The following is a 25,710-nucleotide window of genomic DNA, read 5'->3' as shown; positions in this document are numbered from 1 at the left end:
TTTTGGCACCGTTGGCAAGCCGTACTTGAAGGAGGCCAAAACCCAGAGTAACAGGGGATGCAGCCTATCAGTTCACTGGCTAAGGAAAGCAGCACCAAGACAGGAACATCAAAGGATGTAGTCTGACAGGATTTAGATGGATCAGAAAGAGTTGTGTGTGGGACCCAGGAATGGAATAAGAGGTCTTACTGGTCAGGGCTCAGGTACTCTGACAGTGATGGGCATAATGGAGGAAGCTTTCATGGGTCCTCATTAAATTGTGCCTGACTATAGCCAGTTCTGTCAGAACTCCTCAACTATTGTCATTTACACAGTTTTAGACAAAAAGCAACCCATAGCCACTGACACTTGACATTTACCTGCTGCCCTCAGCTGAAAGTGGGTGCTGTGGAGAAGCTGTGCAGAATCTGAGTTGAGGGCACTTCTAATTTTGCAGACACCTTCCTGTCCTCTGAGAATCTTTTTATTTTTACATTCCGCATGATATATTTCCTAGAATGCATCCAGGCTTCTGGCCACAAACAGTACATTCATTAAGATGGCTCAGCTTGAGTAGGCAGTTAAGTCTGAAGTGATGACTGCCGTCTCGTGTTTGTGACTTCCCCTTTGGTCTGTTTTTAGAAGGCTGTTGAAGATAAGCTGTTAGCAGGCTGCTTTAAAAAAAAACCAAAAAACAACCAAAACGCATTGCAGATGTGTGAGAAGAGACTGCAGATACAGCAGAGGACATTGATCCAAACAGAAACACAGAGAGACTGTTTTTCAGTAGGGCACTCTTCATTTCATGGGTACAATTTGTGCCTCAAAATGCATGCCTGCATTTTTGCACCCACAGTTGGACTGCAGGAGCAAATCCGATTACATGCACTTCTGATTACCTGACTGAGGATGCAGAGCAATTAGTTGGGCAAGTATACTGATTTTGCCTGCAGTTCACTGTCCCTTTCACACATGCCCTCAGTCCTTTAAAAAATGAACCCCTTTGTGTAAGAAGCTGAACTAGAGAACAAATAATTGTGTTGATGACCAAAACCACCTGAATAGTCTTCTACAGTCCTTTGGTACACTCCAGAAAATGGACTGGGGGGCTGGGGCGGGGAGGGGGGGGATTGAGGTGGCAATTATCAACATTAATAACTACTAATATAGTCTGTATTAGAACCAGTTGCAAATCTGTAAACCAAGTATCAGTTTCTTGAGCTGTCCAGGTATTTGTATTTATTGCATCATTCTTGGAGATGGGATCTGGAGTTTTATTTATAGTCTGTGCAAGAGCAAGCCGTGATGTTATTGCCCATAAGATGGATTTCAAGTATATCATCCAATGCAATGCATTTAATGACAATATGCAGCCAATAATGCACCATTGCTCTAATATATATAGATTCTGGTTTTGGTTTTTGGTTTTTTGTTTGTTTTTTTGCATTGGCTGATATGGCTGTTTGAGATATTTCCTCTGGACACTGTATTTCTGTTTTGTGTGTGATATAATCATATCTGTATGCAATACTGGTTGGAAAATCATTCCCAGAGAGTAGTTATCTGTGGTTCACAGTCATGCTGGAAGGACATAAAAAGTGGGGTCCCGCAGGGATCAGTTCTGGGTCTGGTTCTGTTCAATATCTTCATCAATGACTTAGATAATGGCATAGAGAGTACACTTATACAGTTTGTGGACAATACCAAGCTAGGAGGGGTTGCAAGTTTTTTGGAGGATAGGATTAAAATTCAAAATGATCTGGACAAACTGGAGAAATGCTCTGAAGTAAATAGGATGAAATTCAGTAAGGACACATGCAAAGTACTCCACTTAGGAAGAAATAATTAGTTGCGCATATACAAAATGGGAAATGACTGCCTAGGAAGGAGTGCTGTGGAAAGGGATCTGGGGGTCAGAGTGGACCACAAGCTAAATATGAGTCAACAGTGTAACGCTGTTGCGCAAAAAAAAAAAAAAAAAGCGAACATCATTCTGGGATGTATTAGCAGGAGTGTTGTAAGCAAGACACGAGAAGTAATTTTTCCACTCTACTCAGTGCTGATTAGGCTCAACTGGAGTTGCATATTGAAAATATCCTGTATAAACGGATTAAAATAAAAATGGAAAACTATATAATACAGTATAATTGGGTCAGCATATCAACTATGTAGGAAACTAGTTTTGTAAAAGTTTCAGGGTTCACACAGAATGCAGGAGTGAATTCACTGGTGCAGATCAGATCAGTCTGTACTCCTGATCATGCTATGGGATCCATGTGGGCAGACCCTTGCACAGTATCTCACTGAAGCTGGCCTGTGCAGATCCCATGGCAGGATCAGGACCTACGTCGCATTTTGAGATCTTTCATGGTAAAAGGTGCTTTATATTATCACCTTTGCCATTTGGTTTTTAATATGGTTATTGAATCTGCAAACTACAAAACTGGCATATTTATTGGCTATATGAAAAAGCACATACTTTATTGATAATTCACAATATACTTTTTGAATAGTTTGGATTTGCACATTGTGTTTCCTTAACCATCCAAAAGCCTCTGGCAATTGCTTCCCATCTTTGCTGAAACTTTTGCAATACTGAACTTCACCAAACTCAGTAAGGCATTACTGTGAGATGGAAATTTAAAAACAAAAAAATCAACATTTTTTAATGTTAACCTAGGCATTTTTGTTGAACATTTAGCAAATGAATGACCTACACTAGGGTCTGCTAAGAGGTGATTCATTTGAGCAAGTCCTGTTTTTCCCTCTGTAATTTTTGAGACAGAAATCAGTACAGCATTTCTTCTTACACAACAAGCACATGAAGTATTTTATTTCACTGAATTACCATGTAGCAACATGCTGGGATTTTAAGGGTTAACAGTTCATTTTCTGCATCCTAGTTACACATTAGCCAGCTAGTTACTTCTATTTCTAAGTGACAAGAAAAACTGGAGTTATAGGATAAATAATTTGTTCTAAAGAAACAAAACCCCACAGGTTTGAAGCTTTCTACACCCTTAGTGTGTGTGCGTGTATGTCCCCATCATCAGTCTTTCTTCCACTGTTTGAGTCTTGCAAGCTTCAGAAGGAGCAATGTGGTCCATTTAGACAGGGGACTAGCCTGGGACTCAGAATAGAACTCAGGCTTCCTAGGCTCTGCCTCTGACTTGCTGTGTGACCTTGGACTTTCACCTCTCTCTGACTCTGCTTCCCTTCCCACACTTTGTCTTTCTTGTCTATTTGGACTGTGAGCTCCTTTTAGCGGGACCTGTCTCTTACTGTATTTTTGTACAGTGCCTAGCTCAACGGGCCCAATCTTGGTTGGTGTTACACTAATAATAATACTTCTCATAGCAGAAAATAACACATGTAAGATGCCCATTAAGGCCCCTGAAATGACATCTACTGGAATGGAGCCCTTCACCTATTTGTAAGGTAATTTCCGCACATGATCAATATACTGTATCTTGGATCCATTTAACTTTTATTTTACTCCATGTATAGAAAACATCTGTTGTTGCAAGTCCTTCATTAGGGAGCTGCCTATTATTATATGTTAATATGTATATTGTGGTGGCACCCTAAAGGCCTTAACAAGGTTGGGCCCCACTGAGCTATGATAAATGACTGACCCTGCCCCATTCTGCGGGATCCTAACGCAGGATGGTCCCTCGATATGCTTACACATTCAAAGCTCCCACTGACTGCAGTGAAAGTTCTGATATTTTTTTTTATCCCTGATTTAATTTCAAACAGTAAGCTCGTGTTAATCGTTGGATTTACAAGGCTGTTTTTTCATTGCATCATAAAAAGGTTTGAATCAAGATGCTTGTTCTGGTAAATTGCCACTTGTTTGTAAATGGCCTGGAAATAGTTAACAGGAACCAAGTACTCTGGGCCAAAAGAGACCAGAAGATTTGGATTATTGCCTTATTTATTTTATTTCATTCCTAATTTACATTTTATGAGCTCAGACTATGTTTACAGAAGCACATGCAGGAAAGTGCATATGAACAAACAAAATTAATAGCCATCATATGCTCAATAACATACCCAACAGATTAAAATATCAAGGCACATTCCTTTGCCTTTTCTGTTAGAAGCACAACAGCCAAATTCACAGTGAGAATAAAAGCTCACCGCTGCATTTTTTCTCTCTACCACTAGCCCTAGCTTTCAAAGAATTGGAGATGAATGCTTGGCGAGAAGAGAAGGCTATTCTATTGATAGCTGAATTAACGTAGTAGTGTGTCCATAAGAATTTATCTCAACCGTTGCTTTGGCTATATCAGTTAATGTTCCACTGATTTCAATGTTATGTCAACAGACTACGGAGTACAGAGCACAGCCACTGGGATGGATGAACAAGACAGGCTACACTGAAAGACATAGGGTTGTTTATATGTAATGTTCTGAAAATGGCTCTGGGAACAACGATCAACTGAAAAACAAATGAATGCAGATATGATACAAATCTAATTAAAATGAGGAGAGATTGGGCCTCTACCAGACACCAGTTCTGGAGCCCAGATCTGGGTTTGTATCTGAGTTCTTAGCAACAGCCGTCTGTGTAATGGGCCCAAATCCTAATATCCTGCACTCTCAGAACATCCAAATTTAGATCTGGAGGTCTAGTTTGGGCCCATTTCTAAATTTATTCATGAAAGGTTAAATGTTTTCAGATACATCAGGATCAATCCACTCAGTGACTTCCACGGTATGGGTTGACCATTTTAAGCATAGAACTTGAAGCATAGAACTGCTAATGAATTTCCAACCTTACCCCATCCCCAGAAGGAGGCATCCCACCTGTGTCATGCCTAATACAGTAGCAGTATTAAATCCTGCTTAACAAACCACCTCCCCGTCCTTAAGCCTATGTCTTCAGCTTAGAGTAGCAAGTTCAAGAGATCTGGATTCTGTCAGCCAATAGTGTAAGGAGAACTCTACTAAACTACCAAGTGAAAGGCTGAGGCTGTTTATCAGAGAGCTGCAAACACTCAGACTCCTAGAATCCTTACTGTTTTGCCCTTGGGATCAGCTTTGCTACTCCTGATCCTTTAAGAAAGGAAAAGAAAGATATGGCACATGAACTGGAGCTGATTATACAGCATGGTTAAAATCAGAAATAGTCTGCGGGTGAAAAGAAAATCATGCTTTACTGCTTTTTTTTATCCAAGAAAAGGATAAAGTTTGCATTCATGCCCAAGAGGCACACTTAACTGGTAATGTATCAATATTGAGGAGCTCTGTATCCAGACCTGCTAACCTGCCAGGCACACCGAGGGTGCAATAGTAATATTAAGGAATGCTTCTATAGTTAACATTGTCTAGTTGTTAATTTACCAGCATGGGAGGGAGAAATTGTTCTGCTCCTTGTTCTGCTACTGGTGTGCTCTGTGACCTTGAACTAGACAGGAAACTAAAGGAATTGGGCACCCAAATTCCACTGAAATCCAATGGGAGCTGGGCACCCAGGGCAGATATTTTGGTGCCTAATATGCAGATAGGTGCCTAATTAGGTTTTTCAAAAGTGTCTAAGATGCTCTGAGATGACACGGTTGTTAAAACACTGGTGCCTTTTCTCCCCTAGAGCTTACACCTTTGCTAACATTACTGGAGCTGCAATGGTGGGAAAGTTTAGGAAAATAAGTCCAGCGTCGACAACCTGCCAGAGGGAGAATACTGGATTCTCGTGTATTACGGCAAATCTTACGTTGCTCACTTCAGGTATATGTGGTATCAGTGAAGTGTCATATAGCTAGCTATTGTGACTGTCCATCTCGTGGAGTAGCAATGGGGGCTGTTGGAGTTCTCTGTACCAAAGGGGTTGCTGGAGAACATTCCAAAGTGCACCCTTTGTACTGGGGGCTAAATGTGCTCCCTCTGCAAGACCCTGTTGCCTCGGGACCAAGATCATGACCTAAATGCAAGGTCTCCCTGTGGCAGAACAATTCAGCCAATGGCAAGGCTTCCATTGTTAACCTTATGTGATATGGCAGGCAAACCTTCCCCCCTCTAGTCACATTTTGTTCCCAGCTTTTTCAGCAAAGAGGGAAAAAAACCACTGAAACTGGTTTATGTTAAAGGATGAATTTCAATGTTCCATAAACAAACAGCCAAATACATTATTCTGCTTACATGTGATCAGAGAAGGTTTGTAAGTTTAAGTCACAAGGGAAATGCACACAGTAATAATTACCAGACTTCCTCTTCCAGACTTTCCCTCCAAAATTACAGGAGACGTGGTATTTGCTGATTCCAAAGAACGGGATGGGGGGGGGGGGAAGGAAGGAGTTTTTTGTAGAAAATAAATTGCATAACAGAAAATTAATGTTATACCATTAAGGTGACAGTGTAGTGTAATTTCCTGTAGTTCTGTTTGCTTCACTTTGATGTTAATATTAACATTTTCTCCCCTGAGAGTGCAGCCCATGAACGTGGCTTTGCACAGCTACATTGAAGGAAGTGTGCACAGCACCTGTGTGAACTATGTTTGGGCCTGTTTTTGTGGTTATCAGTGCCTCACTTTCATGGACAGTAAATTCAATTTTATATAAAGGAGAAAGCTAATAACAACAAACTGTTACCAGATGAAACCAAGATGTCTTTGCTCCTGTTGGAGTATTAGGGTTGTAGTTGTGTACAATCTATTGTCTTCTTGGTCTGCCCTGCTTTTTGGAGGCCACTGGATATTGGCATGAATTCAAGTGCCGCAAAGTAGTATAAATAAGTGCCAAGGTCAGATTTTCAAGTGGCAAAGTCTGAATCCAACCAAATCAAATATCTTTTAAATGCCAGTGCTTTGGAAAACAGAGATCTCATTTTGTGTGTATATTATGGCTCCGCTCTTCCATGAGGTCTACCCAGACATTTTAAAGGTGGCCGAGACAAACAAAATTGATAGAACTAGAGCAGATTATCACAGTGATTGAGGATCCATCCCTATCTTTAGGGTGAGGCTCTGGGCCCACTGGCTTCAATGGGACGAGGATTTCACCTTCAGACTTTGTTTTATCATGATTCTTGATTTATTTCTCAAGTGGCTTTAGCCGCCTGTTTGTGAATGAACACCAAATGTCTAGAACTGGGGAGTCTTCTGAAAAGGGGGAACTCCGTGATGGGGAATGTTCCCACTGATTCATACACCAAAACAAGAGGACATTTTACCAAGCTATACTGCGTCAGTATTTGTTTATATTTCCATTGCTATTATTGAAGACATTAGGAACCCGCACTAATGCTTTGGATCAAAATACCCTCATTCTCTGAGGATATATAGATCTAGATTCAAATGCTGCAGCTTACGCCTGTCCTTACTTAGTAAGGACTTTCTGCTTCACAGCTCAGTTTCCTTTTCTGCTTGATTCCTCATACTTACAGTGGTCTTTTGGCATAGGTATGGTTGTCCTGTCAGGAATATAATGTGATAATAATGAATGGGAAAATTGGTTCTGAGAAAGCAAATCCCACTCTGAATCACCGCCCACAACTGAGCACTTTTTGAGTTTTGAAAAAGTTTAGTTAACTTCATTTCCGACCTCTGCCTCTACGCTTCCCGGTTACAACTGGCATCAGAAACAGAAGTGCAGGACACTGAAAAGGTACTAACTATGACCAGAAAACTCTATAATAAGAGCCTATCTCACAAATGGAGCTGGGTGGGAATTATCAATTGAAATTTTTTTCGATGGAAAATACAGTTTTTGAAAAATCAAACATTTCTGGGGGCAAATTTCAATTTTACTAAAATTTTTTGACTTTTTATATTTGGAAAATCATAATTAAATAATTTTGAGGGGAGGGGAGAGGGGTGGTTGCACTGACCCAAATCAATACATTTTGGTTTGTCAAACTGAATCATGGTTTCATTTTGGATCAGTTTGACATTCATATGTTTCTGCTTGAGCTGTCACAGTGCCTCATAGGAGTTATAGTTTGAGTGCCTCATAACCAATTCTACTTAGTTGGACAAGTTCCCCAGCCAGTCTACATCTCCCATGATGCACCATGGTCTCCCCTCTGGTTTTACCAGTGTGATACATCAGAAGTCACATGATCATGGTGTACCAGGAGAGATGTAGTCCAGCTTGGGAGCCTGACCCATACGTAAGAATGGGCATATGAACTAGAGCTCCCATGAGGCACCATGATAGCTCGGGGTGATGCATATTAATGTAAAACCCAGCCAAAACGAAAAATATTTTCATAAGAGTCAACAAATTGAAACAAAATATATTTGATTTGAGAATGACAATGATTTGTTTTTATCGGAAATGTTGAAATGCTTCATTTCAAATGGAAATTTTTCAGAATTTTCCATTTTGCAAAAATATTTAATATTTTGACTTTTCATCCTGATTTTGGAGTTGAGACATTCAGCCTGTTCAGAGAAACAGCTAAACTCCTGCAAACATCCAGAGAGTAGAAAATGTTTCAAATAAAATTTCATCATACATTATTCTGCTTAATGAAATAATTTTGCAAACTTGGAAACAGGAAAATTTTGTTAATAGGAAAAAGAACTTTTGCAGAGACTATTTCTTTTGACTGTGGATATTGGTAACATCCAGGGCTGGATTTAGGGGAAGGCAACCCAGGCGACCACCTGGTGTGCCGGGCTCGGGAGGGTGTCAGGCTCAGGGTGCTGTTAACAACAAAAGGGAAAATAAAATGTTTGAAGTAAAATGTTTCAGTTATTCTGTATGTGGATTCATTTTTCACTAACATCCTAGTATGTTCTGGACTGTTGGAGAATCTTGTGGAACCTTTCAGACTTGAAAACTAAATTTTCCTTGAACCTCTTAGAATGTTTCAGCCATGCCCTCATGAGTATAAAAGGGGTGGGTGTCACCAGTCAGTCAGTGAGATATAAGAATGAAGTGAAGTGAGAGCCCAGCTGCAAAACTGTGAACCTTGTTTTATTGTGTAATTGTGAAAGTGTACCTGTGTTTTAAGACTTGAAGAGTGTAAGTAGCGACTAATAAAGAACACATTTAATGAGACGCATGAGATATTTGTTGAACCCCTATCTGTGCAACAATATAAAAGAAATACTGATCCTTCTTTTGCCATGCTTAACACATAATGTTTGACGACTTTCTAAGACTGTGGAATGTAGACTTTTGCTCTCCCTAACACTGCCTGTTTTCCCCCAAAGAAAATAAAAGATGCCCCTGAAGAAGCCTTCAGGAGCTTAGTGTAGCAGGCAAAAAGCTGAATTGCAATCTAGTTTGTAGCAAGGGGCAAATTTGATGGGAGAAGATCTGAAACAGAACAACATAGCCCAGGTTTTAGGCCGTAGCAATTGTTCCAGTGCAGAAGAAACTGAGGAGCAAAGCGTAAATGATGGAAGTCCTATTACTAAGGAATTAGCAGATTTACCTGAAGATAAGGAATGGAAATGTGTGGAAAATGATGGAGAATTGTCCTGTTTTCCTGGTGGCATGAAGGAGAGTGATGACAAAGAAGAATGTGGCTCACATGAAAAGGAAAGTAATGATTACCTAGGGAGGTGGTGGAATCCCCTTCCTTAGAAGTTTTTAAGGTCAGGCTTGACAAAGCCCTGGCTGGGATGATTTAGTTGGGATTGGTCCTGCTCTGGGCAGGGGGTTGGACTAGATGGCCTCCAGAGGTCCCTTCCAACTCTGTTATTCTATTCTATTCTATTCTGTTCTATTCTATAAAGAAAAATCTGGTTTACATGAAAAGGAGAGAAACAATAAAGAAGAATTAGCCTCACATGATGACAGAAACAGCACTGAGAAAAATTGCACACCACAAATCAATACATCAGATCCTGCATTATGGCTGGCAATCCTAAACTTTGACAATATTTGATTGTACAATTTGAGTGGGCTGGGCAAAATCGAGGCTATGATGTTTCCAGTAAATGAGCAGAAACGACACTTCTCAGAGTCACACTGTGAAAGAGTGCTCAAAAATGGTGAGAAACTGAATTGGCCTTGGCTAGTTTACTTGAAATCAACTGACAGTGTCCGGTTTTTGTTGTGAAATATTTGACAAAAATGTCAAATCATTGCTTGCACTTTCCAGATACAATTACTGACATACCTTAGCTGATGCTCTGAAGCAACATGAAAAGTCACCCAGCTATTTTACAGCCTACTCCAAATGGATGGAGATTGAGTCCAGGCTCAAGCTGAATAAATGCATATATGCAGAAAACCAGTGCATTATTAACATAGAAACCCAGCACTGGAAGAACGTGCTTGAGCATCTGATCTTAATTACCCTCTTCCTTGCAAAGAATACTTTGGCTTTCCGGGGTGTCACTGACGTGCCTTCATGGGTCACAACTGAGAATATCAAATTCAGGACAAACTGCTGAGAAATAGGGCAGACACAATCAAAACTGGTGGTTATTCTCCCATAAGATATACCAAACCAGCAACAAAAGTAAACTTCTGTTTCACCGCATTGGCTAACAAGAAGTCAGAAAAGCAGTTTCCTTTGGTATTCTAGTCCTTGTATCACCAAAAACACTAGATTTAAAGATGAGTGGTTCTTTAAAACCAATTTCATCCAACAAAAGGGTTCGTCTGATCCCAAAGGACCAGCCGCACACTAGGTCAATATACAAATCCGATCCTACCCAGTATTCATGTTGTTGCCAATCCTTTAGTATCTAAAATCTAAAGGTATAGTTATAAAAGAAAGAAAGCAAGGTGAGAGTTAAAATTGGGTAAAGGAATGAAATACATACAACAATTGCAAAGTTCTTGGATCAGGCTTGTAGCACTGATGGAATAAACTGCTGGCTTCTTAAGTCTCTGGTTGCTTCCAAATCATTGGAAGGTCCTGAGTCCTTTGGTCAGAATGCTCCCATTAGTATAAGTTCATAGTCCAGAGGTTTGAGAAGGAAAGAGGCAAAATGGAGATGTTTCCAGGGCCTTTTATAGCTTCTGCCATGTGGAGGGAAATCCATTGTTTCAAACAAAGCCCTCAGCAGAGCTAGTGGAAAATTACAAGTAACAAGATGGTGTTTGGGGTCACATGGGCAAGTCACACATCCATGCCTGATTTCACTTAGTCACAGCAGGAAAGTTCATTAAGTGTCGATAGGCGTCTTCCATTGTGAAGGCGTCTTCCATTGTGAGTTAAGCGTTCTTTAATGGGACACTTAACTTGAATAGTCCCTTCAAGATGTGCAGGCTAAATACCTTGTGGGCGCTGCCACAGGAGCAAACATATTTGAAATACGGGTACAGAGCCAATGCTTGTAACTTCACATATAAAAATTATACATGCATAATCATATTAATCAAATCATAACTTTTCTGTTGACACCTTACTTGACACACTTTGCATAAGATTTGTTGCAATTATATAACAGTGATAGCAACAATGATCTACATGTCATATTTTAATTGGATCAGTGTCACACAGGGCTTGTAGGATAAGTTGTTCACTGAACATAAAGGTAATTTCCTCTGGTAGAACTCCTTGTGAAATACGACGAAGTCATGTATGAGCACCTACGTTGAGCAGTTTGTGAAGAAGCTATGGACCATTACTGCAGCAAAACACTTAATAATGAATTGATTGACCTTATGGCAAAGAAGGTGCTTGATAACATACTGATGCAGCTTGGCAAAGTGAAGTACTATGCCGTCCTAATGGACTGCACTCCCAACATGAGTCACAGTGAAAAGATGGCATTTACAGTAAGATTGCTGGATGACAAAGATGGCTGTGTCCAAGTAAAGGAACACTTCATCTGTTCCTGATCTGAGGATGACTCTGCTGGAAAAGGCCGGTTTATGAACGTTTTGAATGAGAATGAAAAAAAAAAGCTTCAAGACTGCTGTGGCCAAGGCTATGACAATGGTGTGAACACGAAGGGAAGAAACAGTGGCATCCAGGCAAGGATCCTTGCGCTAAATCCAAGAGCTTTCTTCATCGTATATGAGAGGGATAAAGCATGCATGCAAATTGTGCATCAGAGTTGTGAAATGGGCTACAAATGCAATAAAAAAATAAGGTTTTCAAAAGTTCAACAAATGGAATTGAGGAGTGTCATAAATATAAAGGGAAGGGTAACAATCTTCCTGTGTACAATGCTATAAAATCCCTCGTGGCCAGAGGCACAGAATCCTTTTACCTTTAAAGGGTTAAGAAGCTCAGGTAACCTCGCTGGCACCTGACCAAAAGGGCCAATAAGGGGACAAGATACTTTCAAATAGGGGGAGGGGGAAAAGGTTTTGGTCTGTCTGTTCTTGGTGCTTGCCGGACACAGATCAAGGAAGCAAGCAACCCAACTCCATTAGAATTAGTAAGTACTAGCAAGGGAATGCATTAGCTTATTTTTGTTTTGGCTTGTGATTTTCTCTGTGCTGAAAGGAAGGTGTATTCCTGGTTTTCTTTTTGTAACTTTAAAGTTTGGCCAAGAGGGAAATCCTGTGTTTTTGAATCTGATTGCCCTGTAAGATTATCTTCCATTCTAATTTTTCAGACGTGCTTCTTTGAGCCTTTTTCTTTCTAATAAAGTTCTGTTTCTTTTAGAATCTGATTGGGTTTTTTTTGTGTCCTAAAAAAACCCAAGGTTGGTCTGTGCTCATCTTGTTTATTCTCAAGCCTCCCCAGGAAAGGGGGTGCGGGGTCTTGGGGGGATATTAAGGGGGAGTAGGAACTCCAAGTGGTCCTTTCCCTGAGTTTGTCTAAATCACTTGGTGGTGGCAGTGTTACCTAATCCAAGGTACAAGGGAGAATTTGTGTCTTGGGGAGTTTTTAACCTAAGCTGGTAGAAATAAGCTTGGGGGGTCTTTCATGTGGGTCCCCACGTCTGTACCCTAGAGTTCAGAGTGGGGAGGGAACCCTGACAGGGCGTTTAAGATGCTCCTCTCCTGGGGTGCCATTTGGTCTAGGGCCAGCCCTGGTAACACCGATAAGAGATTTTTAAAGTATGTTTTTTTTACTATCTTGGCATTTTAGAGGCTGTGAGTCTCGTCTCATTTAGGTCACAACCATGGTCCTGGCTACATGTCCGCACTGGGTAGTAGGAAGGTTTAGGAAGCCCCCTTACTTTTGTGCCTGGGCCATCCCTAACAGTGATAGCGGTGGGGAGGGGAGTGGGAAGGGAGTGGTGCCTTGACTCATCCCTGCCAACACACTGGCCAGCCACACTGAGCCAGTGCAGCAGGAGACATCATCTGTGCTAGGCGAAGAGCCGGTCAACATTAGTTCCCTCCTGAAATAAAAGACAACCGGAAACCAGCTTGTGTCTCTCTGAGAGTCACAATTTGGTCCCTATCCTGCTCCAGGGGTGGTGAAACTATATACATCCCTTTTCTCAGGGCTTGTGACTAAGGTCTCTTTATACCGTATAATTCCATTGTTTTAAGTGGAGTTGCTTCTGGTTTATGATGGTTTAAGGGAGATCAGAATCAGGATCACAGCCTTTATAAGATCTTCTGTCTTTGATATCATTTGTCACTGTATAGTTTAAAACTCAAACCTCAGCTTGAGAATTTTAAAACTTCAGCCACAGCAGAAAACCCTAGGGAGAGCTTTGGGGTAAATAGATTTGAAAAGTTTCTTTGAGGAATGATCCTTTTTTGATAGCTGTCTGATTAAGTACAACTCTGCTTAGAAGGAAAAGCTCTCTGAACGTTTGTGTATGGAAGTTTTAAGTGGAAATCATATTTAAAATGCCCCTATTGGTGATTCCCAAGAAAAGAAAGAAGGAGGAGGGACCTAAAGATTCCCTCCCTTTCTCCCCCTCTAATTTATCATGGAGAAGAAAATGTTTTGCTGTGTCATTTATTGAATCTCTCTAGTGCTTTCAGATGGAAACATTATCAGACGCATCACTACAGTAGAGATCAAAGAAAACAGATCAGATTCCTCCCTATGGTGCAGAGAAAGGGCTACTCTTTACCAGCGCTGGAATCTCTAACTGGGACAAAATAAAAAAAATACCACCATCCCCTCCCTGATTCCTCACCAAAGCTACTGGATAAAGCAGGGAAAGAGCTTGAGTTCCTTTCAAACGTCGAGCCAAATGTGCTCTTTTACACTGGTGTAACTGAGAACAGAATTTGGCCCCCCTTCTTTTTCTATAGTTAACTATGCCTGGGATTCCTCTTTGAAATTCAGAGGGAGTTGGGCCCCTGTCTCCTTTAAGGTCCTTTGAAAATTGCAGTCCAAAGAGACTTTTCCTTCCAGATAACAGTCTGATCCCCATTTTCCAAAAGAACATAAGGACATAAGAATGGCCATACTGGGTCAGACCAAAGGTCCATCTAGCCCAGTATCCTGTCTTCTGACAGTGGCCAATGCCAGGTGCCCCTGTAGGAATGCACAGAGGAGGTAATCATCAAATGATCTATCCCCTGTCACCCATTCCCAGCTTCTAGCAAACAGAGGCTAGGGACACTTAAAAGCATGGTTTTGCATCCCTGCCCATCCTGGCTAATAGCTATTGATGGAACCTATCCTTCATGAACTTACCTAGGTTTGTTTTTTTAACCCTGTTATATTCTTGACTTCACAACATCCCCTAGCAATGAGTTCCATGGGTTGACTGTGCATTGTGTGAAGAAATAATTCCTTTTGTTTTAAACCTACTGCTTATTAATTTCATTTGGTGACCCCTAATTCTTGTGTTATGATAAGAAGTATTTACTTTCTCCACACCAGTCATGATTTTATAGACCTCTGTCATATCCTCCGCTTAGTCGTCTCTTTTCCAAGCTGAAAAGTCCCAGTCTTATTAATCTCTCCTCGTATGGAAGCTGTTCCATACCCCTAATAATTTTTGTTGTCCTTTTCGGAAACTTTTCCAATTCTAATATATCTGTTTTGAGATGGGGCGACCAGATCTGCACTCAGTATTCAAGATGTGGGTATAGTAGGGATTTATATAGTGGCAATATGATATTTTCTTATTATCTATCCATTTCCTAATGATTTCCAACATTCTGTTAGTGTTTTTGACTGCCGCTGCACGTGGAATGGATGTTTTCAGAGAACTATCCGCAATGACTCCAAGAACTTTCTTGAGTGGTAACAGCTAATTTAGACCCCATCATTTTATATATATAGTTGGTGTTATGTTTTCCAATGTGCATCAACATTGAATTTCATCTGCCATTGTCCGGTTGTCCACTTTTGTGAGATCCCTTTGTAATTCTTTGCAATCTGTGCAGCTTAGACTTTCTTCTGCTTTCACAATTTTACTTAATTTTGAAAAGGGAAAAAAATAATTTCCTTTCTTTAGCGAAGCAACTTATTACCTCTTTCAAACTCTATTTGACATTCTTTGACTCTGTGCTATCTCAGTAAAATGTAGAAACCAATCCAATAGCTTGTCTATCGTAAAACAAGCTCTCTCCAGCTGTCTAGTATTATGGAGGTGCTAGTCATGGCTCCATAGATAAGGCTGAGTTGTGTTTTGCACTTCAAATAGTTTTATCTTGCTGTTACTATTATCCCTTTGGAAATAGCTGGGGAAACGAAACTGATGCTATAAAGGAGTTGTTTTGCCATTGGAAAGTAAGGGGGATAAAGCATTCACCATTCCTCTCTGAGGCCCAGGTTCAAGTCCAGTTTCAGATCAAAGGTGAGAGGGAAAGGAGGGGGAGAATATGTTGTTTTGGGGCATTGCATGTGGCTGTGCTGGTGCATATACAAACAGGAACAGATTAAACTAATGTTCTACATGCATCGAGTCTGAAGTGTTACAAATAACTTTCAGGGAAATTATTATTTCCTTCACCAAAACCATTGGTGAATGACATCATCATGCAATTAGAAGGGGCTCTAGCCACAGCAGCTTGTCATTGCTTCTTGGCCAGAAAAACTGCAGTATCTAGAGTGCTAGGGAATGACTCTGGGATTCAAGTGAATTATCTGTTCTAGGAACAAAGCAGTGAAGTCAGATGTCTGTGTGATTTTAATTGTCTTTTCTGCTGAGATTTAGGGCTGTGAGTGATCAACTGGCAATTTGAGACACTGCAGACATCTCCTGTACAAGTAAGCACTGGAGTCAATATCACACCCTTATTACATCTCTTCATGGAAGCTCCTATTTTGCTGATGAGTTTGTAGCAGCCACCACCTGGGGCCGTGTGCACTGTGCTCCCACCTTTTGTTGTGATTGTGAACCCCAGGAACCTGTTCGGTTACAGTAAATCATTCACAGCAGCCAAAAAAGAAAAAAAAAAAAAAAAAGAATAATTTGGTCAAGTCATGCACCAGCTGGTGTCCTGTAGAGAGTTTGTCTACAGACACCTTTGTGGGCTGCCTCTTCTGTTTCCTGAGCATGAGAAGCCCTTATTTCAGATTCCAAGCTTATTGCAGCTTCTGGGTGACTGCCATGACCTCATTTATAATGTCACAGGGTTACATTGATTCATCTCTTCAGGAAATATAGTCCCACTAGGTTCATCCAGCAATCTATGGAGAAGCTGGATGTGCCCTGGGCTCTGCAATATGAAAAAACTCTGGGTAGGTGTTCGCTCTCAGTGCTGTTTCTCACATGCCTTAGACTGCCTGTAAAAAGGCAAGATGCACAGTGTGCTTATTCTGACCAATCGCCATCTGCTCATCTTTCCCCTCCCTTTGTTGATCTCTACACTGTGTCCCCTCAGGGGCTCAATGAGGGTTTTGAGTGGAAAAAGATAAATTGGTGATACCCAAATTATCATCAAGATACAGATCTAGGTTGCAAGAAGGAAATATATTTTCTTCTGTTCCCTGCTATACATCTGATATATGGATGGTATGGAAATATAATCATAGTGTGTTGCAAGGCACTGACAGCTTGGGCTGGTCATGTACAAAGCAAACCGCACACACCTTAGAAATGGAAAGTATGTTCCCGACATTAGCTCTCTAAGCAGACATTTGATTTATTTGGCTTGCCTTTGATGTTTTAATTACAATATTTATTCTTTCTCAATGCAGTAAGTCCAGTTTATAGCACCTGCAGTTCTCACATATTGTTTCTCTGATCCTTGGAGCCTGCAATATACACCTCTGTGCCCTTCCTTTAGGATAATGTTAAACAAGATGAACAGTGCATTTTGACTTATAAAAATAAGGTGTGTGTGCCATTTTGGAGAATTGTAGTCTATTCACTGGTTTAGGAGTTTGTGGTCACGGATAAGATTTCCATTTTGCAAACTTGTAAGCAATTCTGTGCACTCTCCATCTCTTACCCAAGTCCTTTGGTGTTTTCCCAGAATGCATGTTCTACTATATATGAGGGCTGGGAGCAAAGTTCCCTCTAATTTTTTCCATCTCTGTGTGGAATAAATTTTGTTATGTGCACTAATATCGAGGTCGTGTGTGGATGTGTGCCACCAGTAGAAACAAAAAAACTTGATATAATATATATTTTTAAAGTTACTATAGGGATAATTACTCCAGTCAGGACAGGTTAGGCATTTTAGAACTCACTACTCAAAGAATTAAATTTAAGCATAATAGAAATAAAAATTACAAAATGCATAGAGCAGTCAAAAAACTAAAATAACAGCGCTTTGAAAGAATAAAATTACAGAGAATATATGTGCATTGCAGGAAATAAGAAGTAACAACAATAATGCAAGTATGCGTTGGGAGGTGAATGTGAAAGACAGTGTGTGTGTGTGTGTGTGTGTGTGAGAGAGAGAGAGAGAGAGAGAGAGAGAGACACACGCCCCCCTTTAAATAGATTGGCACTCACCAGTTTGAAGCCTGCTTGTTCAGACACAGCAGCAGCCGCCGGCTAGCTGTGTCCCATGTCCCACTCATGAGCCCTGTCATGTCCGCCCCCACCCCCCACCACTGCTTTGTGGAGATGGGGTGCAGGGGAAGGGGGATACCTTGACATCAGCATCCCTCCTCCCAGCTCTGCATAGCAAGCAGGAGCTCCCGGGAGCTGCTGACCAGGGTAGAGGGCAGGAGCAGCACAACAGTGTGGGGAGGGGCACCATAAGTGCGTGGCACTTGATAGACTGGGAAATCAGATGTAAATTATGTGATCATCACACTTTGCTTCCTAAATCCACTGTCTGCTTTTGCCACAGCAGGCATGGGAATTTTGGGGGTGGATTCAGGTTTACCCAGGCCAAGTGTATAAGAGTGGACATACTCTGCCTCTTATCTTGGCAGCTCATCATAGCCATACTGTATCACCCTCACTTGGAGGGCTGAAAGCAAGAATTATTGGGTGGAATTCAGTGCCCTGTGTTAGGCATGAGGTTGGACTAGATGGGCATAATGGTTCCTACTGGCCTAAAAATCTGTGGGCCAAATCCTGGTCCCACTGAAGTCAGCTGCGAAGCTCCCATTGTGACCATAACTGGGCCTATGAGTGTGTAATCTTCCGGGAATAATCCTGCATTAATCAGAGGGTTTACTAAAAATTTATACCATCTCCAATTTCTATGATTCTGTTATCGTCATCATTCATAATAGCTACCTATCCTCTCCCATGCCCTTGCTACATCACTTTAGCACTCTTAAAGTTGCAGGCAAGCTGAATTTAGTGATAGTTGATTGCTGTATGCCACAGATTACAAAATATTCAGGTTGCTCCCAGACCCAAGAGACCAGTCACTTACCACAGGTCAATTTGTACCTTAGCTCTCTCACCAAACACCACGCTTTTAGCCAATTCTGTAATAAACTAACTAAAGATTTATTAACTAAGAAAAGAAATCAGTGTTATTACAAGGTTAAAGCAAGCAGATTTATATACACAAATGAGTTACAAAAGTTGATGGCTTTAAAAGGTGACAGAGTTGTAGTAATCTGTCATCTTTGAATGACTTTTAGGGCTAACCCAGGTTGACCCTGGGGATTTCTGCTTCTGTGTTGTAGCTCTGGTCCTGTCAGAGTCCAAACAGCAAAAGAGAGATGAAAAATTTTCTTGTCAGCTAGTTTTATTTCCTTCTTCCAGAATCTAAGCTGATGGGATGAGTCCTTTTGCACATAGCTTCTTCATTGGTGTGAAGTAACAAAGAGTTTGTGAGGTCCCACAATGGTTCATTTAGTTTCAATAGCCTTCTTAATGAGCAGGAGATGATCCTTCCTGACAGGTTGACAGTTTCAGAGCAAACATTTTTTACAGTTATAAAACAAAACTTAAATATTACCTTATAGCATGTGATAAAGATAAGCGAGATGAATGCATGCAGTAATTTACAAGCATTTAATACGTAAAGTCTAAACGCTAAACACATTGTTATAAGTTCAATACCCATCTTAACCATACAAACACACAGGTGAAACAGACCAGCAAAGAATTTCAGTGCTTGGCTGAGGCCTAAAGCCTTGACAAGAGCTGGCAACTGATTTGCTGGTGTCACACAGATGAATGTTTTTGAGGTTTTGCCTATTTCTAGTTATGAACTCTGAACATGGGGTCTAACAGCATACTGGCTACTAAAAATACTCTGCTTATGTCAGATTCAACCAGGACCATCCTCCTCTGCAGCTGAATACAACTGAAAAAGCCAAGACAACACTCTGCTGTGTTAGATTTGACTTAAAGCCCCAAACAAGCTTAACCCTTTATCCAAATGTTTTTCTGCCATTTTTAAGTGTGTGTGGTCCTTTTGATATTTGCCTTTAGTAATTTGTCATCTTCACCTTTCTTACTTCAGAAAGGAATTTACCGATCCTTGCTGGGACTGTATTACTGGTGGTTACATCATCCCCTGTAAGGTACTATTTGAAGACTGTATTCTTCCAAAGTCAGTATATACACAGTGACATTGGACAGAACAAGCTTCCCATTCTGTGATTTGTTCTAATGTGTTCAGCCTTGAAAAACTTTTTTGTAACAGTGGCTTACAAAAACAAACACTTCACCACAGGATACCTCCCTTTGTGATTCATAGTAGTTCTTGGGAAGCTCTCTCTTGATATCTGGCTAGCCCTGCCAATACCTTTAGGGGAAACTGAAAGAACTATACCAAGTAGTAGCTTCACTGAACTGAAGTATTTGGCTATAGATACTGTTGGATCCAATACTTTGCTTGCTCTTTAAGTTCAATCCCAACTAGTCTTAACATGAGACATAGCCTTTTTGTACAAAACCCAACACTCTCCTTCCAGGAGACAAGGGATCGGAACCAACACAATCCTTTATCTAGAGGTAACAGGATGCCATATGTTAACCATGCCAAGTGGCCTTGGATTCTAGAAGGAAAGCAAGTGCTCCTACAGTATTAAGGGACAGAGAATATTTTTTTCTTCAGTGGAGATATACTCACTTATGCCAGGGTTAAATTTGACCCTAAAAGCTTACATGTTTTCATGCAGCTCATTTTATTTGGTTGAAGGTGGTGAGATGCACCAGCTTTGGAAAAGATAGAATCCATATCACATCAAAGTGGTTTCAAAAATGGAATTTATACATTGTTTAAAAATTTAAAAATAACTGTGCGTGCCCCCACTCTTCCTAATATTAAGCAGGATCTTACACACACAGGCCAGTCTCAAGAAAAGCTATTCCTGTAGTATCTCTGAGCCACCCAAAAGCAGTATGTACAAGACATCTCACTGGAAAACTTTTTAAAACTTTTTCAAATCTGAATGGTAGTCCAAACAAACTTCAGATGAATTTCTATCTTTGTGTGGAGCACAGGAGTATATAGATAAAGTTAAAAGCTATCCACTCCCCCACAGACCAGCTTAATATTGTAGCTTACATGCTTCCCTTTGCCGACTCCTCCGAGTATTTCAAAAACATATGCAAGTCTAGGTTTGGTTTTAATTTTTTTTTTTTGGAAGCATATTGAGATAGGCATGATCCAAACTCTCCAAGGACCTCCAAACTTCAGGGAAGTTCAGATCCAGATCTCAACTTCATGGTTGGAAAACCCATCTATAATAGCTTGAATAACACTGTGTCTGTTCAAGAGTTAAGTGAGTTTTCTCCCTGGAACAGTAGAAACAGCCTCAATGGAGAATAGCACAGTATAGTTAAATTTAACAATAACTTCAACAGGAATTTTATTTGCGTGTGTGTTGAGGCAAGGGGATAACTCTCTTTCTTTCTTTCTTTCTTTCTTTCTTTCTTTCTTTCTTTCTTTCTTTCTTTCTTTCTCGGGGAAACTTGACATTTCAGCTGTGGTCAGAAGAATGAATGGCACCAAAACACAATGACATTTTTGGAAAGAAAAAATACCTGGCTGAGTCTTGGGGACAGATTTCACTGTAAATAAAAATAAAAAGAACAATAACTAACGTTTGTGGTAAGTACCCCAACAAATACACTCTTCAAAGTAAACCAATTGCATTTTTAACTGAAATATATGACAGATAGCTAAGGCACTAATGTTTTTCTCTGTTAATAAGCTCGATATGGAACAGAGCTCCTTTAGAATATGTATGGTAAAGTGGAAATGCATGCTTTGGTGACTGGTATAAAGCAGGCCAAAGATATGTCAAGTCCAATTAATGTCAATAAGGAACATCTGTATTTAGGCACCCAAGTTACTTAATGCAAACATTTCATAATTATATACTATAGCACACATGGAGCATTATGAGATGTGGTGTCCCAGTGTGAATAATATTCACATTTTTCAGATCAGTCAGCAGTCTTGGTCTGGCTTTGGCTCAGTTTCCCGTCTCCCTGTAAGAGCATTTCTTTAAAATATTGAATTAAGTACAATCCACATTTTTTCTCTTATCTGTGAAATCTTGTGGTTGTGGCTTGACTGTTTTTATAAAATAAAAGATCCAAGTGCATATAAAGCTAAGGGTTTTTTTTTTTTTTTTTTTGCTTTTTCCCCCCACAAGACATCTGTTTTTTTTCTTACGCGCTTTAAGGCTGAGAAGCAAAGGTTCAAGCATTTGAAACATAGTCTGAAAGACTCCATTTCTGACTGGCTCTTCATCTCACTGAGAGACATAGCAATAACGAGGAGAACAGTGTTTCAAATAATTTCTCGCATATGAACTTTTCAATAGGCGATCTGTGGATATGAGTGGCTAAGGGCAGGAGAGAATAGAGAATGGAATAGAACTTGGTTTTATATACAATCATTTATACTCCGGGTATCTCAAAGCACATTACAACGTAATGAGTTAGGTACTGGCAGTGCAGCAACTGTTTAAGTAAATGGAGCAGATGTTATGGGCTTGTCTACGTGAACACTTGGCTTGTAGAAAGCTGGGGTGTGAATCTACCCTACACTAGCCTGCAGTGCCCTAACCATCCATGTGGACCCTGCTGTCACACACCAACAGTTCCTTACTGTGCTTTAATCTAGTCTTGTTTCAAACCGGGGTAGATCAAAGTGTGCTAAGGAACTGTTAGTGCACAGCAGCAGGGTCCACACAGACTTACACCCTAGCTTGCCGCAGGCTAAATGATGCATATAAACAAGCCCTGTAAGCTCAGCAATAACCCACATATTGCTTTGTACATTATAGCATGTGTTACTGAGTTGGCCAGGATATTGGGATTAACCTGTAGGCTTCTGGAACATGCACTTTCAAGAATCACCAGAGATTGAAGGGAAATTACTCCAGCACCTCATCTAATGGGTGCCACCTGCAACAATCTCCCCCACTCTTGCACTGTCAGGGGCTTGGAACCAGGACCTAGAAGTAAGAAAGGCAAGGATGCTACCAGCTGAGCCAGGAACAAAATATAAATCAAGATACAAAATAGTCAAATCTAGTACAACCTCCCAGAACTTTTTGGGACCACTCAGGTATAGAGAGTGGGGAGGAGCAGCAAGTTAAACTACAATATTAAAATAGAATTGTAGATAACTGGGCATCTTTAATTCCATCTATTAACAGGCTGTGCTTAACAAAATCTAAGAGGAAACAGGTGTCAAGACAAGATTAGAGGGAAATGGAACATATGCCAGTTTTGCCATTTTATCAATGATCTTTCCCAAGCCTTAGTTCGCCAACCCCTTTGTCTCCTTCACCCACCCATCTCTAAGATTTCTACAGCCCCATCCCATATGCCTGCCATAATCACTTGGTAACATGAGCTAAGCTCCCATCCTCTTCTTTAGCAGGCAACTATGGAGGCCCCACCTATTTCAAGAAACATTCAAGCCCAAATACCCACTTCCAACCCTGTATTTGTTCTCTCTTGACTTACTTTGTTCTTCTACAGGTCTCTTCCACATTCATTTACTATTCAAAACTTCCATTGACTTCAGTGAGCTCAGGATCAGCTCTTGAGTGATCTATAAAGTTAATTATTAGTATTGGTCAATCACTTCTGCTCATGTCTAGAACAGAGAAGTGCAGAGCCACGTAGGTGTTCTGGACATGGGCTACTTCTTCTTTTCAACTTTGAATTGGTTTACTCATCCTTAAAGATTTGGAGTTTGGGTGAGAAACTATAGGTGCAACTGAACCAACTGCTGAATCTGCATCTCCAACCCCACTTTGGGGTGCTCAAAATCCAAATCTGAATCTGATGTCGTCAGTTCATCTTTGATAAAGTCTATCAAATATACAACATGTTGCCACTTAACACAGACCCAAGAAATCTTGCATTAGTCAAACTGCAAGAATGGGGAGTCCTTGAGAAACAGATGGTGGGTGGGAGGGGAGAGGTAAGGCAGGATCTGCAGTGTTGAGGTTTTGCACTTACTGAGGTGCATGTGTGAAAATGCAGCGCAGAATGGATGGAATGATGGCAGGGGAGGGAAGGTGTCAAGGAAGAGTGTAGAAATCAGTATAGTAGGATGTCATGAGTAAATTTTCTAAGTCTTGCCTAAGAAATCTGGTCCCAAATCTTACTAATGACTAATGGGATTTTTGTAGCGTCCTCCCATGCACCACTTTGAACATGTACAAATAACAGGATTTGTGTGATTCCCCTCCCACGTGCTGCTCCCCCCACCCCACCAATAAAGCTTTAGAAATAAAACAAACTTTACCGTGTGTGAATTCTAATTATAAGCAGACAGGAGAACAGCTTACATCTAGGTTGGCTTGCATCCAGTATCAAGAAAGGGATAATGAGAGTAGAAGTGGCCCTGTGCCAGAAGAAAGAGATATTTTTGACAAATTAAGGGGGAGAAGAGATGGCAAGAAAGACTGCACATCCTACAATACTTTGGAGAGGACAGTAATTGACTGGGGTTGAAGGCTGATTGTGTGGCCAAGGCATAGGTTTAGGAGTCAGAAGACCTGGGTTCCAGTCCCAGATCTGCCACTGATTTATCGTTTGCCCTTAGTGAAGTCCACTTTACCACAATAAGTGAGTAAAGTGTAGTGGTTGAGGGGGGCAAAATTCACCCCCAAATCCAGTGGTAGGACCTGGGGCTGCAGCAGAGCCCCATGAGGATTGTATAGTGATTGCTTGCATGGGTGACAGGGCCCTTGGATCTGCCCAGTCATGCATCATGTGGGCTCCTTCCTGTGCCAACTCCCAATGCAGAGCTGGCAAAATGCAGGGCAGAAGCTCTGCTTGATGGCTGCTGTGCTTGCAGCTTCTTTGTACAATCCCACCATGGGGCTGAAATGTTGCGGGGGGCCATGCATGAACCCTCCACATGACAATGAATTTCACCCTCTGTGCCCCAGTTTCCCATCTGTAAAATAGGAATAATAAGAAGAGATAGTTACCAATAAGGGGGATTCAGAATTACAATGCTTTGGGTGTTCATTACAAGCAAGTAGCGTGGAACAAAAAGTAGGTGAGCTTCAAATCCTATCCAGGTTTCTCTGTGGAAGGTGCGAGTCATGTTACCCACTTCCTACAAGAGTCTGTTGCAAACTTTCTGCCAGGGAGTTTTTTTTGTTTTTAAACACCAAATTGCTTTTAAAAGTATCTTTGGGGACCTGCCCTTCCAACTCGTTCATCTTCATTTCCAAGAATGAGACAAGCTTCAAACTCCATGTTTCAAAGATGACGTGACATCAAAGGGCCTGAATATTAAATGCCTTAATTACAGATAATAGCCTGATAAAAAGAAATCACATCTGGAATTTTATTAAACAGGAATTACAGCTACATTCAGAAGGATGTAGATTATAGCAACCAGCCTAGCCTCATATATCAAATGAATATTTTTGGCAATAGAGAATAACATTTTTTCTCACTTGTATAATTACAATTTACAACTCCAAATTACTAGCTTCAAAACCGGTAGCTGCACAGCTACTCTGAAATTACTCATCATGTTGAGCTTTTTTTCAGTGGCTTTTGGATTCTTTCTGTGCTTGTAGCAGGTTCACAGTGTTTTCTGTTGAAGTAAAATCCCTTTGCAGCAATGATAGTTTACTGGCTCGCATCTGTTGGGAACCGTGGGGAGCAGCAGGAGTGTTCTCGGATGTGAATTGGTCTTCCAATGGAAGTGAGGGAAGACCTGTTAATTGGGATATTTGAATATGTGATTCTGGTTCACCACTCCAGTCATCCACAATTACACTGGGCTTAGCTCCATGTTTACACTGCATTACTCCCATTTCACTCTGGTGTAACTCAATTTAAATTGATGGAGACGGCACAAAATACTTTTCATTAGGGAATAATTTTGCACCAGTAGCAAGATAGATTTGATGATCTAATAGACTTTTCCATCTTTAGCTTCTATGATCCACTCTTCACTAGAAAACAATCTGGATAAATTGCATAAAGAGAGAGGAGAATAGTCTTTAAATGAGATTATTCAAACTTCTACATTTAAGCTAAAACTTCATGGCAGATGGAGATTTGGGGCATCATACTTGTAATGGAAAGTTTTACATCACTCAGTGTGTCCAAATGTTAGAATGGACATAATT

The sequence above is a fragment of the Chelonia mydas genome, chromosome 8 (genome assembly GCF_015237465.2).
Source record: "Chelonia mydas isolate rCheMyd1 chromosome 8, rCheMyd1.pri.v2, whole genome shotgun sequence".
Lineage (NCBI taxonomy): Eukaryota > Metazoa > Chordata > Testudines > Cheloniidae > Chelonia > Chelonia mydas.
Note: the sequence above shows the minus strand (reverse complement) of the source record.